This window comes from Thamnophis elegans, chromosome 12 (genome assembly GCF_009769535.1).
Source record: "Thamnophis elegans isolate rThaEle1 chromosome 12, rThaEle1.pri, whole genome shotgun sequence".
NCBI lineage: Eukaryota > Metazoa > Chordata > Lepidosauria > Squamata > Colubridae > Thamnophis > Thamnophis elegans.
This window is the reverse complement of record NC_045552.1, coordinates 12,442,437-12,456,387: the sequence shown is the minus strand read 5'-3', so window position 1 is coordinate 12,456,387 and position 13,951 is coordinate 12,442,437.

Sequence of the window (13,951 nt, the reverse complement as noted above, 5' to 3'; positions counted from 1 at the left end):
TTTGGGATTTACGATGGGGAAGATGCAGACCATCAAACAGGTGATCTGACCATTAAAAAAAAACCTGGACATTCACACAATATAAATTATCTCCACTTCCAACCATAGTTGGGACGAGACATTTCATTGCAACTTGCCAAGGCAGTTGAGTCGTGCCTGATTTTATGATCGGTTAAGGGGACCATTGCAGGTGTTAAGTGAACCACACGGTTATTAAACAAATCCAGCTTCTTCCCATATTGTCTGTTGGAAGGTTGGAAATGATGACCCAGGGATGCTGTGACCATTATAAATGAAGACCAGTTGCCAAGTTCCTGAATTCTGATCACATGACCCTGAGGTGGGATTTTAAAAAAGTTTTTACTACCAGTTCTGTGGGTGTGGCTTAGTGGGCATGGCATGGCATGGTATAACATGGTGGGCATGGCTTGGTGGGCATGGGAGGGGAAGGATACTGCAAAATCCCCATTTCCTCCCGATCAGCTGGGAGGCAGAGAATAGAAGGGGGCGCGGCCAGCCAGAGGTGGTATTTACTGCTTCTCCAAACTACTCAAAATTTCTGCTACCGCTTCTCCAGAACTGCTCAGAATCTGTTGAATACCACCTCTGACATGACCATGGGGATGCAGTGAACAGTCGCTTTTTTGTGTGTGTGCCGTTGTAACTTTGAACATTCACTAAACGAATGGTTGTAGGTCGGTCAAGGACTACCGGTTATAATTTTGCACCTCTTCTACTTCCAAAATAGCAAGGGCTGTTCCAAACTCAAAAATCCCTTCCCTCCCAAGGCATCTCCAGGGGAAAGTAAGTGTGTGTGTGTGTGTGTGGTGTGTGTGTGTGTGTGTGTGTGTGTGTAAAATGATGAAAGTGGCATTGTGTTGTTGTTGTGCAAGCCCACCCCTTTGCTACATCCCTCATGACAATGTGCACAGTACAAAAGGCATGGTGCTTCCCTCACCATTGTGCCCCACTGCTGCTCTTAAGAGATTTTGATGAGAACATCAGCTTCTGCGGGCGCTTCTGCCCTGCCTGCCTGGGCTCAAGAGGAAGCAACATCTGTCTGGGCTGATCCAAAGCTCCACCGTGTACAAGTAACATGTGAAATGCGGTTCCTGCCCATGAGACACTGGCTCAACCCATCCGGTCTTCGCCCTGCCATGGGCATCTCCACCCAGTGAGGACGCATGAAATGTATGATTTTTTTTAAAAAAAATAAATTTAAAAAAAACAAGAGTACTATTTCTAATAACAATATATTTGAGCATAAAAACTGATCCGCCCTCCTGTTACTAAGGCATCTCAACAAGCTTGCCAGACAGACACAATAGCGGATGTGCTTTGACTGACAAGCTCTGGCAGTGGGAGAAGGCTGAGTTTTTGGAAGAAGGTCGATTAGAGATAGGAAACTTGCAAAGCGCTTTGGTCAAAGGGACTCCTGTGACATCTCGTCCACACTTGAACAATGTGTATATCTGCTTACACTTACACTATCGCTCTCTCTCTCTCCCTCTCTTTTACATTCAAGAGTTATATAAAAGGAATAGGCCCTTGCCCTATTTTCCTTCAACCTTCAGCATATTTGAAAGGACACACATTCTTTTAATGCTTAAGTGAAAAGAAAAACAACTCCTTGGTGAGGAGAAGGAGGGGGGGATAAATATAAGGAAAAGAAGAAAAATAGACTGAAGAAGAAGAATCAGGAGTAAAAAAAACTGGAGTAGAGAAAAATTAAAGGTGAACTTCCAGAATCATGTATAGGTGCCCCTAATGAGTATCTTGGGGGGGGGGGTGCAGTGGCTCAGTGGCTAAGACACTGAGCCAGGGGTGAAATCCAGCAGGTTCTGACAGGTTCTGGAGAACCGGTAGCAGAAATTTTGAGTAGTTCGGAGAACCGGCCAATGCCACCTCTGGCTGGCCCCAGAGTGGGGAGGGAATGGAGATTTTGCAGTTTCCTTCCCCTGTCAAGCCACATCACACCCACCAAGCCACACCCACAGAACCAGTAGTAAACAAAATTGAATTTCACCAATGCGCTGAGCTTGTGGATCAGAAAGGTTGGCAGTTTGGTGGTTCAAATCCCTAGCGCTGCGTAACGGAGTGAGCTCCCATTACTTGTCCCAGCTTCTGCAAAACCTAGCAGTTCGAAAGCATGTAAAAATGCAAGTAGAAAAAATAGGAACCACCTTTGGTGGGAAGGTAACAGCGTTCTGTGCACCTTCGGCGTTTAGTCATGCTGGCCACATGATCACGGAGACGTCTCCGGACAAAGTACTGGCTCTTCCGCTTTGACACGGAGATGAGCATCATCCCCCTATAGTCAGAAATGACTTGCACATATGTGTGAGGGGAACCTTTACCTTTAATGAGTATCTTGATCTCCTCAGGTTTTAAGTCATGTGGACTTCAAGTGACAGTGAGAACAGTTGGCCTCCTGGAGTTATGGACATTCCATCACTGGAGGTTTTCCAAGAAAAAAATGGACAACTATTTGCCTGGGGTGGTATATGGACTCCTGCCTTGGACACAATGTTAAGACTAGAACACCGCTAAGGTCTCACAGACTTTATGATTCTATGAACTCCTAGAATTCCCCAGCTAGCTATGCTGGTCTTGGAATTCTGGGAGTTGAAGTCCACACGCCTTGCCAGTCTTGATGTAATCCATAGCTCCATCTTTTATCATCCTGCATGACCCCCATCCTACATCAGACCCCCAATGTGATTGCTTCACTCTTCCTAAACAATAGAGCCAGTTCTAATCGATGTTGGGTCTTCTCATTATGCACAAGCTGGATGGCAATGTCTAGGATTCTCCTATAATTTCCACATTGGAGATCTGCCTTCCACATCTGAAATTGAGGAGGGCCAGGTACCTGCTTACATAGAGGGCTACCAGTTCAGCAGGGAAACTATCTGGTTAAGAAGCCCATGGACATCATCCATGTTTCCATTATTGGGGAGATCAATATAATAAACATACGATGGAAATAATATTCCATATTCCAGGGAGAATGCTTGGTTGGCAGGGCTGGGCAACCTGATGTTCTCCAGAGGTTACTAAACTACAGTTCCCAGCATAGGAAGCTATAGGTGACCAATGCCGAAGCATGCTGGTAGGTGTAGTTCAGCAGTAGCTGGACAGCCAATAAGTTTGGTCTAGTAAAGGATTAGGCTAGAAACCAAAAGATCACGAGTCCTACATAATCCTGCCTTAGGCATAAAAGCCAGTTGGGTGACCTTGGGCCAGTCACTCTCTCATAGCCCAGTCGACCACACAGGATTGTTGGTGGTCGGGAGTCAGTAGAAGGAAAAAATACTATTACAGTATTGGTGAACCTTTTCAGCGCCAAGTGCCAAAACGGGAGTGCGTTGTGCGCACTGGAAGTTGGAAGAGCAGCTCCCTAGCCTGCATGTGTGTGCTGGGAACTGGCCTTCCAGTTTCTGGTACACATGCACATGTGAATACCAGTTGGCCAGCGTGCATGCCATGTCAGAAAACATAAGCTCAGCTTCCAAGTGCGTGCAGGCACACCAGGGACCTGCTCTTCCAGTTTCCGGTACTCCCGCAAAGACTAGCTGGCCAGAACCCAGAAGACCAACAGGCGATGGCTGGCGTGCCCACTTCCAGCACGCGTGCCCTGGGTTCGCCATCACAGGGCTGTTAGGCATGTTCCCCAACTGAATGAAGTTGGTAAATGAATTAAAATAAATAAAAGTGCCACCTTCTCGGTTCTTTGTTGACATGACCTATCCGAGCTGTAACCTGACCTTGTATCACACCCAGGCAAGTGTGACGGACTTTGGGCATTTTGTTCACGGGGGAGAGCCGCTTAATTCGAGATTCCTAGGGACATTTGCATCCAGCAAATAGCAACTATCAGCAAAAGCCAACTAATTACAAGCCCTTCTGCAGACAAATGAGGCAGGAGGAAGCCCAGATGGGATCCAAAATGGCTGCTCTATCCAGTCAAGGCATCGGGACTCCCATCAACAGCTTATTTTCCCTTTTAATTAAAAGCAAACATTGAGCAGGAAGCCTAACAGGAAACCTAGTCAGTACAGCAGACCACAAAAATTAAAAAAGAAAAAGAAAGAAAAAGGCCAAGTGGAAAGTAAATACAAGCGAAAAAAAATTCAGGAAGTTTGCAATTTTCTTCAGCTACTGTACTGTACTTGGATCCCTTGTGGGCCAACAACGGAGTGGGGGAGGCCAAGCTTCAAACAAGCATCAGCCCTACCGAAGGACTGGCACTGATAACAGAAGAGTTGTTTTTGTCCTTTGTGTGTGGGTTTTCTGAAAGCCTACATAGCCAATCTTATCAATCACTTTCAGTACCAATGTGTTCTCTCTCTGTCTCTCTCTCTCTCTCTTGCTCTCTTTCTCTTTCTCTCTCTCTCTCTCTCTCTGTCTCTTTCTCCCTCCCTCCCTCTCTCTCTCCAACCCAAAACCAATTAAATTAAAAAAAATAAACTTTTGTACATTGTTTTCCTTTTTTTTAATTCGGGTGGTCCATTTGGATAATGGGAAGCCATCAATGACCCTCCCCCAGATGGGCAACTTTTGAGAAGGGCGGGCTCTGAAGCCTCATAATCCTTGAGCCACACCAGGCCACAAGGGTTGGGTTATGGCAAGCGTTGAAGTCCAAGGGCGGCACAAGTGACTTGAAAAGCCAGCTGTTCCCTCTTCCTGATTTTCTCACGTGTGGCTCCTGGGCAAGTCACATAATTCTCCCGTGAGTCAAAAGAGGTGACCTTATCTAACCACCCGGGCAGAAAAAAGACCTTCTACCTGCTCCTTGGCAAGCTGCCCCATTATGTAAGCGTGGAGTTTAGCCCAGAGAATGTTTACCTCCCAGGATGTTCCAGCCATGCCAGGACACTCCTGATCAGCTCTCCAGTTTTGCAAGAAACTTCTTTTTGATGGCTACTCTTTGCTCCTTTGGAAAGGACAAAGGCAGAAATGGGCACAATATTTATTTACCTACTTGTATCCTGCCTTTATTATTTTTATAAATAACTCAAGGTAATAAATACATCAGTGGTGGGTTTCAATTTATTTTACTACCAGTTCGTTCGTATGCAAGCGCACTCCTGTGACACTTCTGCGCAGAAGCATCCGGGCGGGCGGGTGGGTGGAGCCTCCCATCACCGCCACTACCAGTTCGCCCGATCCAGGAAAAACCGACAGAAGCCCACCTCTGGAATACATCCAACACACCTTCCTCTTCCTATTTTCTTCACAACAACCCTGTGAAATGGGTTGGGCCGAGAGACAGGGACTGGCCCAAGGTCACGGAATTAGCTTTCATGGCTAAGTTGGGACTTGAACTCACAACCCACCTACCCACCCACCCCGCTTTCTAGCCTGCTGCCTTAAGCACTAGACTAAGCTGGCTCTTTGTATCATATTTGCATCATGCTTGGAAGGGGAGTCTCAAAATGAAACTTTTACCGTTGATTTTTGGCAGATTTTTTTGGAGACCCTACAGATAGTCCTCATCTTATGACCAAGGCTGAGACCAGAATTTCCATTGCCATGCAAGGTAATTGTTAAGTGAATCGTGACCTTTTCTTTTTTGGAACGGTGGTTAAGTGAATCCTGTAGTCGTTAAGCAAATCCAGCAACTTGAACCATGATATTTGTCAATTAACTCTTCCCTGGTGTGATTCCAAGCTGCCGTGAAAAGACAGACAGGAACTTTCCACCATGTGGTCCAACTAAGGGATAGGCAGTCAATGGGTGTCATCACACATCCATGCATTCCATGATCCCTTATGTACATATCAGCCCTGTTCCGGTCGATACCAGCAGGCAGTCACTGACATTCCAAGCGCAAAAACAATCATTATACCATTTGAACAATTAATTGTCTTAGTCATCCTCTTTTTGGAAAACCTAAATTGCACTTCTAAGATCACCCATCCCATCCACCTGCCAAGACAGGCCCAATGTAAACAGAGGAATACGCCAAAAATGGAGTCAGAGGTCCAGGGCAAACATTTCTGGAGCACAGAGGGAGAAGAGGAATGGAATGGAGACATTCCTGAAAGATCCCATCCTTCTATGGAAGTGTTTTCCCTGCGTGCTGGCTGGGGAATTCTGGGAGCTGAAGTTCACACCTCTTAAACTTGCCAAGGTTACAAAACACTGTTCTACAGTGGCTGATGGTGAGGTAGCCCAAAGAGCTATTTATAAAAATTATCCTGCATTTTCTATAGAATGTGATTGTGTGTGTGTGGTTGTTAGTGTGTTGCATTTGTGCTGATAAATACAAATGTAACAAATGTAACAGTAAAAATAATGGCTTTCTGTCTGGATGGTCTCTTGTGATGAGCCGATAGACAGAGAAAGGAAGCAGTATGCTTCCTCCCATATTTGGGCATACCAGGGGTTGTGTGACACAATACATACATACATACCAGGGGTGGGGGTCGGCGCACGCATGCCTACTAGCATCTGTGCGATGCTCCAGCTGCTCCTGGAGGATCGCGCAGGCGCTGTATGCGTCCTGCGCATGCGTGGAACCGCAGAACTCGTCAAAACCGGGTAAGGAGCGCGGGCGAGTGCGTGCGCCCTTCGCCGTTCCCGGAAGTTACTTACTTCCGGGTTCGCCGACCAACCGGTTCGCAGGGACCGCCGCGAACTGGTTGAAACCCACCCCTGATACATACATACATACATACATACATACATACATACATACATGTAAGTCTTTGGTTATTCGGGTTTTCTCCCGCATAAAATTGGAAGTGTCTTGGCAACGTTTCGATGAAGTCTCATTTGTCATCTTCAGGCTTGATGACGAATGAGACTTCGTTGAAACGTTGCCAAAACACTTCCAATTTTACGCGGGAGAAAACCCGAATAACCAAAGACCAGATACTAACACCCGCAAAAACCTCAGAAAAAATCACTGTTTTCAGTGTTATTGTATCTTTGAATGGTCACTAAATAAATGTAAATCAAGGACTGCTTGTCATTTGTGGGGGGGGGGAAATATCTCCACCCTCCTGAGAACGTTTGAAAGTCAAAAATCTGCAAGGTTTACAGCTTATGTTAAATAGCAACCCAGATTTGGCCAGGACATGAACTGAAAGCGCCTTCTGCCAATCCTGTACAGGTTGAGGGGGTGGGGGGGGGGCAGGGGAAAGACACTGCATCTCTCCCAATCCTTAAGCCTCTGGGTGCAGAAACTAGGAAGGAATCCCTCTCCATGCAGATGAAATGGGCAATCTTTACGAGACAGATTTTGAATAGCATAAATGCACTTTGCTCCCAGGAGTTGGCTCCCCCCTCCCCCACCCCATCATCTTCAGGCTTTGGCTCAACACATTTTGGCCTCCTAAATATATTTAATAGGGATGCGGTGGCTCAGTGGCTGAGCTTGTCAATCAGAACATCGGCAGTTTGGCAATTTGAATCCCTAGTGCCCCATAATGGAGTGAGCTCCCGTTACTTCAGTGGTGGGTTTCAATTTTACTACCGTTTTGCTCGTGCACGCGCTCATGTGCAGCACTTCTGCACATGCGCAGAAGCGTCTGGACGGGTACCGGTTTGCCCGATCTGGGCCAAACCGGGAGCAACCCACCACTGTGTTACTTGTCCCAGCTTCTGCCAACCTAGCACCTCGAAAACATGTAAAAATGCAAGTAGAAAAATAGGGACCATCTTTGGTGGGAAGGTAACAGCGTTCCGTGCGCCTTTGGCGTTTAGTCATGCTGGTCACATGACCACAGAGACATCTTCGGACAGCGCTGGCTTTTCGGCTTTTGAAACAGAGTTGGGAACGACTAGCACATACGTGCAAGGGGAACCTCTACCTTTACCTTTAAATATATTTAAGAGGAGCAATTGTGTTAAATAAAGGCCAGGTTACTTCTGAATGAGCATGCTTAGAACTGCACTGAACAATTCAGCAGCCAAGGCCCTGGTAAGTTGATGCAAACCAATCAGAACTGAAACAGGAGACTGATGTGTTTATATTTCAGTGCACTACATGACTATCAGCTAAGTTAAATTTTAATAAACTGATGAGGGGTAAATAAATGGCAGGTGCCTGTTTCCCAGTACATTTTGTTCTCACTGGCCAGAAGGCTGGGAGAGAGCTTATTTCTTCTGGGAATGAAAATAATAATAATAAAAAAAATCATGTGTGCTTTTATTTGCAGAGATAAAAAAGGGAAAGCACATTTAGCTTCACAACAATAAAATTGGGGGTGGGGGGGCAAGGGGGCAGACCAGTCCAGTGAGTGAAACTCAACCCTTGCAACTTTTCTAAAACAGCAGTTGTGATTTTAATTGGGGGATTTTGAGGAAGGATCCCTTCAAAACTTCTAACTTAGCACTGTACTTCACCCTTTATTTCCTTTGTGTTCGTGGTGCACAATATATTCAGCTCTCTCTATAGACCAGCTTCAATGCTCTTTTACAAACAGCACCCTCAGGGAACCTGGTTGCATGACAACAGCATGAGGTCACAATTTCCCATCTCCCCGGGATTTATATTTATAGATTATTTTCTGGCCCATGTGGTTACCTCCCCACACATTTTCCAACCCCATCCTCACTTCTAGTATGTTTTGCCTTTGTTTGCATTCAGTGCAGAGACCAGGCTGTGTCATCTACTTCTGGTGTAAATTTAATTATTTTTCTTTTAGAATGATACCTGAGGGTGAGCTGTTATCAACAGCCGTACAAGCAATCAACACTATTTTTTTTTAAATTTGAGTTTGAGTTTGAGTTTATTGGGATTTATAGGCCGCCCTTTTCCCTGAGGGGACTCAGGGCGGCTTACAACCACAAGGGAAGGGGGTGCAGCGTCAAAAAAAAAAAAAACAGAAAGAACACCATAAAAGTACACTGAAACATCCATAATATATATAACATAAATAATAAAATAACCTGGGGCATCATCATCTTTCATAAGTTCTCTGATACAATTCCAGGTTTCAGTGCTTTTGGAAAGCCAATAATGGGTAGGGGGATCCTTGGGGTGGGTGAAAAAGCAAATGATGATCATGTCATATGATTGAAGCCCCATTTTTAAAAAATCTATATCAAATAGATATGGATGGGTGGATGGATCGATATATATAGTTATTGAGATAGATAGATAGATAGATAGATAGATAGATAGATAGATAGATAGATAGATAGATAGATAGATAGATAGATAGATAGATAGTGTGATAGGTATCAAGAGAGAGATTGATAAATATCGAGAAAGAGAGGGAAAAAGAGATGAGAGAGAGAGAGAGAGAGGAGACAAAAGAGAGAGAGAGAGAAGACCAATTTGATCTCCACAAGTGTTCCTACTAAGAGGCAGCAGAGAAATTCTCCCCCTCCCCTCCATGTCCCACTCAAGTGAAGAACACTTGTTCTTCACCTAAGTGAAGAACACTTTGGCTTAATTGAGATTTGGTTTCATTTTGTGATAAGCCAATGAGATTGCCTGGATCTAACAAACCAAATCCCCATTGGTTGCTGCGATCTATACAGAATATAGAGTTGGAAGATACTTGGGAGGTCTTCTAGGGCAACCCTCTGCTCCAGCAGGAGGCCCTTACTACACCATTCTGGACAAATAGCTGTCCAATTTCTTCTTCTAGCCAGTACGCCACCAAATGTGCCGTGGTGGCGCAGTGATTAGAGTGCAGTACTGCAGGCTACTTCTGCTGACTGCTCACTGCAGTTCAGCGGTTCGAATCTCACCAGGTTCAAGGTTGACTCAGACTTCTACCCTTCTGAGGTGGGTAAAATGAGGACCCAGATTGTTGGGTGGAGGAAAATAGGCTGACTCTGTAAACTGCTTAGAGAGAGCTGTAAAAGCACTATGAAGAAGTATATAAGTCTAAGTGCTATTGGTTTTCTTCTTAAAAACCTTCATGCAATCTTGATCAAAAACTTCCCTCTGATACTTCATGCATTCATTACGTATCAATAGCCCTCCGTCTGAGAGTCAACAAACCGCAATGTTGTGAGCAAAGCCTCCTTCTGTTTACATGGCATAGTGATGCTTGTTTTCTGGTGAGTTTCCATAAGAGAGTATTCCCCAAGTACTAGCAGCCATCACAGCCTAATGATCTAGGCTCACTATATGGTATGTTTTTGTATCCAATGTGCTCTGTTTCATTATCATTGAGCCTGCAATTTTAAATTGCATTGCATTTAAAATTTAGAAGGGGCACTGCACAAATCCCCCCCCCCCCGCCATTTCGTTATTTTTCCTCATTTGAAGTCCAAAGAGTTCGGGTCAAATTTTGTTTCACACGACCATCCAAAGGAAAATTTAGCAAGGCACAAAGAGCATTGCTCAGCTGAAGGCAGTTGACGAGAGGAGATCCTTTGGAGTTTCACGCGACGGCATCAAGATGCCAATCAGGAAGTCCAACATGTTCAAGCAGACTTTTGTGAATTGCCCAAGGATGGCATCGGGGTAGCCCCAGATTAACTATAGTGCTCCCAAACACAATTGGGTCTGGAATTTCCACCGTGCGTCCTTGTGGTTGTAAGTCAAGTTGGACTCAACTTTATATCAGTTGTTACAGCAATCATTAAGTCAGGGGTGTCCAAACTTGGGAACTTTAAGACTTGTGGACTTCAACTCCCAGAATTCCGGGTGGCTGGGGAATTCTGGGAGTTGAAGTCCACAAGTCTTAAAGTTCCCAAGTTTGGACACCCCTGCATTAAGTGAATCACACAGGCATTAAAGTAAATCCAGCATCCCTAGTGGGTGGTTTTTTTGCCGGAAATTGTGGGAGAAAAAGGTCGCAAGTCACAATCACAGGCATCATCGTAAATGAGAACAGGTTTCCCAAGTGTCCCCATTGCAAATCAGGTGACCACAAGGGTGGGGTGGTAGTCATAAGTCACTTTTCCCAAGGCCATTATAACTTCGAACCATTGTTTATAAGTCAAAGTCTACCTGTAATGCAGAGAGTTCAAGGATACATGGCAAGCTGACAGCAGTGGCTTGTTCCAGGGAAGACTCTCTCTGTCATGTCCTTTTTTGGCTTAAGAGTTAACATAGGAAAGAGGAACAAAAGGGTTATCTTTGCTCAGCAGGGAAGGGGGGGGCTTTTGTATCGGTTGCATTAACCTGGGAGTGGTCTCTTAACAGTTTTTCCTCCCTTTGACAAAACAGTTTCCCTTTTTCCTCCTCCAATCTAAGAAGGATGGAGAATTTCTTAGAATATTGGCATAGGACTCGCCCCTTGCATCCTTCCCTAGAATGAATGACTGGAGATATTCCAATACTTGAGGGGGCTGCCACAGAGAGGAGGGGGTGGTCAAGCTATTTTCCAAGGTACCCGAGGGCCAGACAAGGAATAATGGACGGAAACTGAAGAAGGAGAGATTCAACCTGGAAATAAGGAGGAATTTTCTGACAATGAGAACAATCAGAACAGAGGTTGCCATCGGAAGTTGTGGCAGCCTCATCACTGGAGGCTTTCAAGAAGAGATTGGACTGCCATTTGTCAGAAATGGTGCAGGGTCTCCTGCTTGGGCAGGACTTTGGATTAGATGTCCTACAAGGTCCCTTCCAACTCTGTTAATCTGTTTTAAGTATTCTCGATTGGATTCTCATTCTTTAAAAGGAACATTTATTCTAGATGTAACTTGTTGACTGTGCCTCAAAAGGAGGGAAACACCCTCAAAGGTTATCAGCCCTTTGAGCTACTCTGAAAGGTCATTCTTCTGCAATCCAAAATGTCCAGAGAGTGGTTGGGGTATTTAAATCAGCCTTTCCTCTTTGGCTATCTTCCAAATGTTTTCAGTTACAACTCTCCTGAGCCCTACTAGCCAACATGACTAAGAGTCAAGGATGTTGGGATCCCTGGACAATCCAAAATTTCCAGGGGTCAGCAAATTAGACAAGGATGGCCCAAGTTGTAACAAAACCAAGGGGCCTTCTTGTATAGTACTTTAAACAAAAAAGAAACTAACCAAAGATATAACTTATTCTTCCCATATATGACATCGATGGTTTCCTAGCTGGCATGAGCAATGGGGATTAGAGAAAGTGGACGTGCAATTTGGTTGTGTATGGTGGGTGTGGGTGTAAAATCCCTTGGATGGAGTGTGTTATAATTTGTATCCTGGGTAGCATGGTGGACAGCTGACAAGTAACAGGACAGATAAGAATTGCATACTGAGAATTCAATTAGACGTTAAAGGTAAAGGTTCCCCTCACATATATGTGCTAGTCGTTCCCGACGCTAGGAGGCGGTACTCATCTTTGTTTCAAAGCTGAAGAGACAGCGCTGTCTGAAGACGTCTCTGTGGTCATGTGGCCAGCATGACTAAACGGCAAAGGTGCATGGAACGCTGTTACCTTCCCACCAAAGGTGGTCCCTATTTTTCTACTTGTATTTTTTATGTGCTTTCAAACTGCTAGGTTGGCAGAAGCTGTGACAAGTAATGGGAGCTCACTCCGTTACACAGCGTTAGGGATTTGAACCACTGAGCTGCCAACCTTTCTGATCGACAAGCTCAGTGTCTTAGCCATTGAGCCATCACACCCCTAATTAAACCTTAAATGTATCTAAAATAAGCACCCCAATCCTTGGTAGCCCATCACACAATTGGTTCAACAATACTGAGTTAATTAGCATCTGCACTCACACAGGATCTACCCTTATTCATATGCCGCATCCCTTTAAGGATGGGAGATCAGTGGATTCTTCTACATAAGTTTCCTCCAGAATTTCCATTCATATGGGGCCCTCAATAGTGATGATTGTCTATGACAATTAAATCAGTATTGCTCAATTGAATGTTGTTATTAATGACAAGTTTGAGAGTTAACACTGAATTTTTTTCAGGTCTAATTCAGTATTTTTTCAAACTTGACCACTTTAAAGATGTGTAGACTTCAACTCGCAGAATTTTGCTGGTGGAGGAATTCTGGGAATTGAAGTCTCCGTTATCTTAAAGTTGCCAAATCTGAAAAACACAGGTCTAACATTTGTGTGATCTTTCCTTTCATTTGCCTTTGGCCTCAGTCTCTCCCTTCTAAAGCCTCTCTGTTGCTGAAGATAACACTTGATGATCTGATAAAATGCTGCAATTTGCATTCCACAGCCTGCTTGTGTCAAATGGGCTAAGCTTCCAATTACCTCAAAACGCTTGTTTAAAAAAACAAAAAAAAACTTTTGCTCCTTCTAATGTACTATTTCATTTTCCTGATAAAAGCTGAAGCTCATCTTCTCTTCGGAGACCTCAGTTGCACAGCAAAACATGTTTTTCTGCCCCTGGGACAAGGTTGTGAAAACTTCTCTGGAGCTCTGGAGGGTGAAATCAACAACAGGGGAAAGTTATGAGATCCTCATCCTGCCTTTGGGTGTCCGAGAGACCCTTCAACCTCTGTGGTGACGGTGGCTCCGACTAGAAGGGGCTGCAGGAACAGCTTCAAGCAGCAAAGTCTTCATCCTCCAAGTGAGGCAGATTTTTCTTATGTATTTATTTTTCACATTTTTGAAACACCCGTCTCTCTCAAAGTGGGATTCTGGGTGGTCTAATCTAGAAGGCTTTTTTTAAAAAAGAACTTTAAAAATATGTTTTTTGTAAAAGTCCAACTTTTACGTTGACTCCTCTATTATAGCAGCATCCGGGATAGGACAAAGAAAATGGTAGTATAAGAAATTTCTTTTTTTTTAAAAAAAGAAAGCAACTATAGAACCAAATGTATGTATGTATGTATTTATTCATTCATTTATTTATTTATTTAATTTTATTTCATTTGTCAAATATGTACGAGATAATCAGTATAAGTATAAACATGGACATAAACACAGGAAATGGGTACAAATAAATGGGGACAATACAACAGGGAGGGTAGGCACGCTGGTGTGCTTATTTGAAATAACATAGGCAGTTCTATCAATGATTAACAACAAAGCCTCCACGTCCAAGGGCAATCTACCAGCGAAGAGCAGATGCTGAGGTCTAG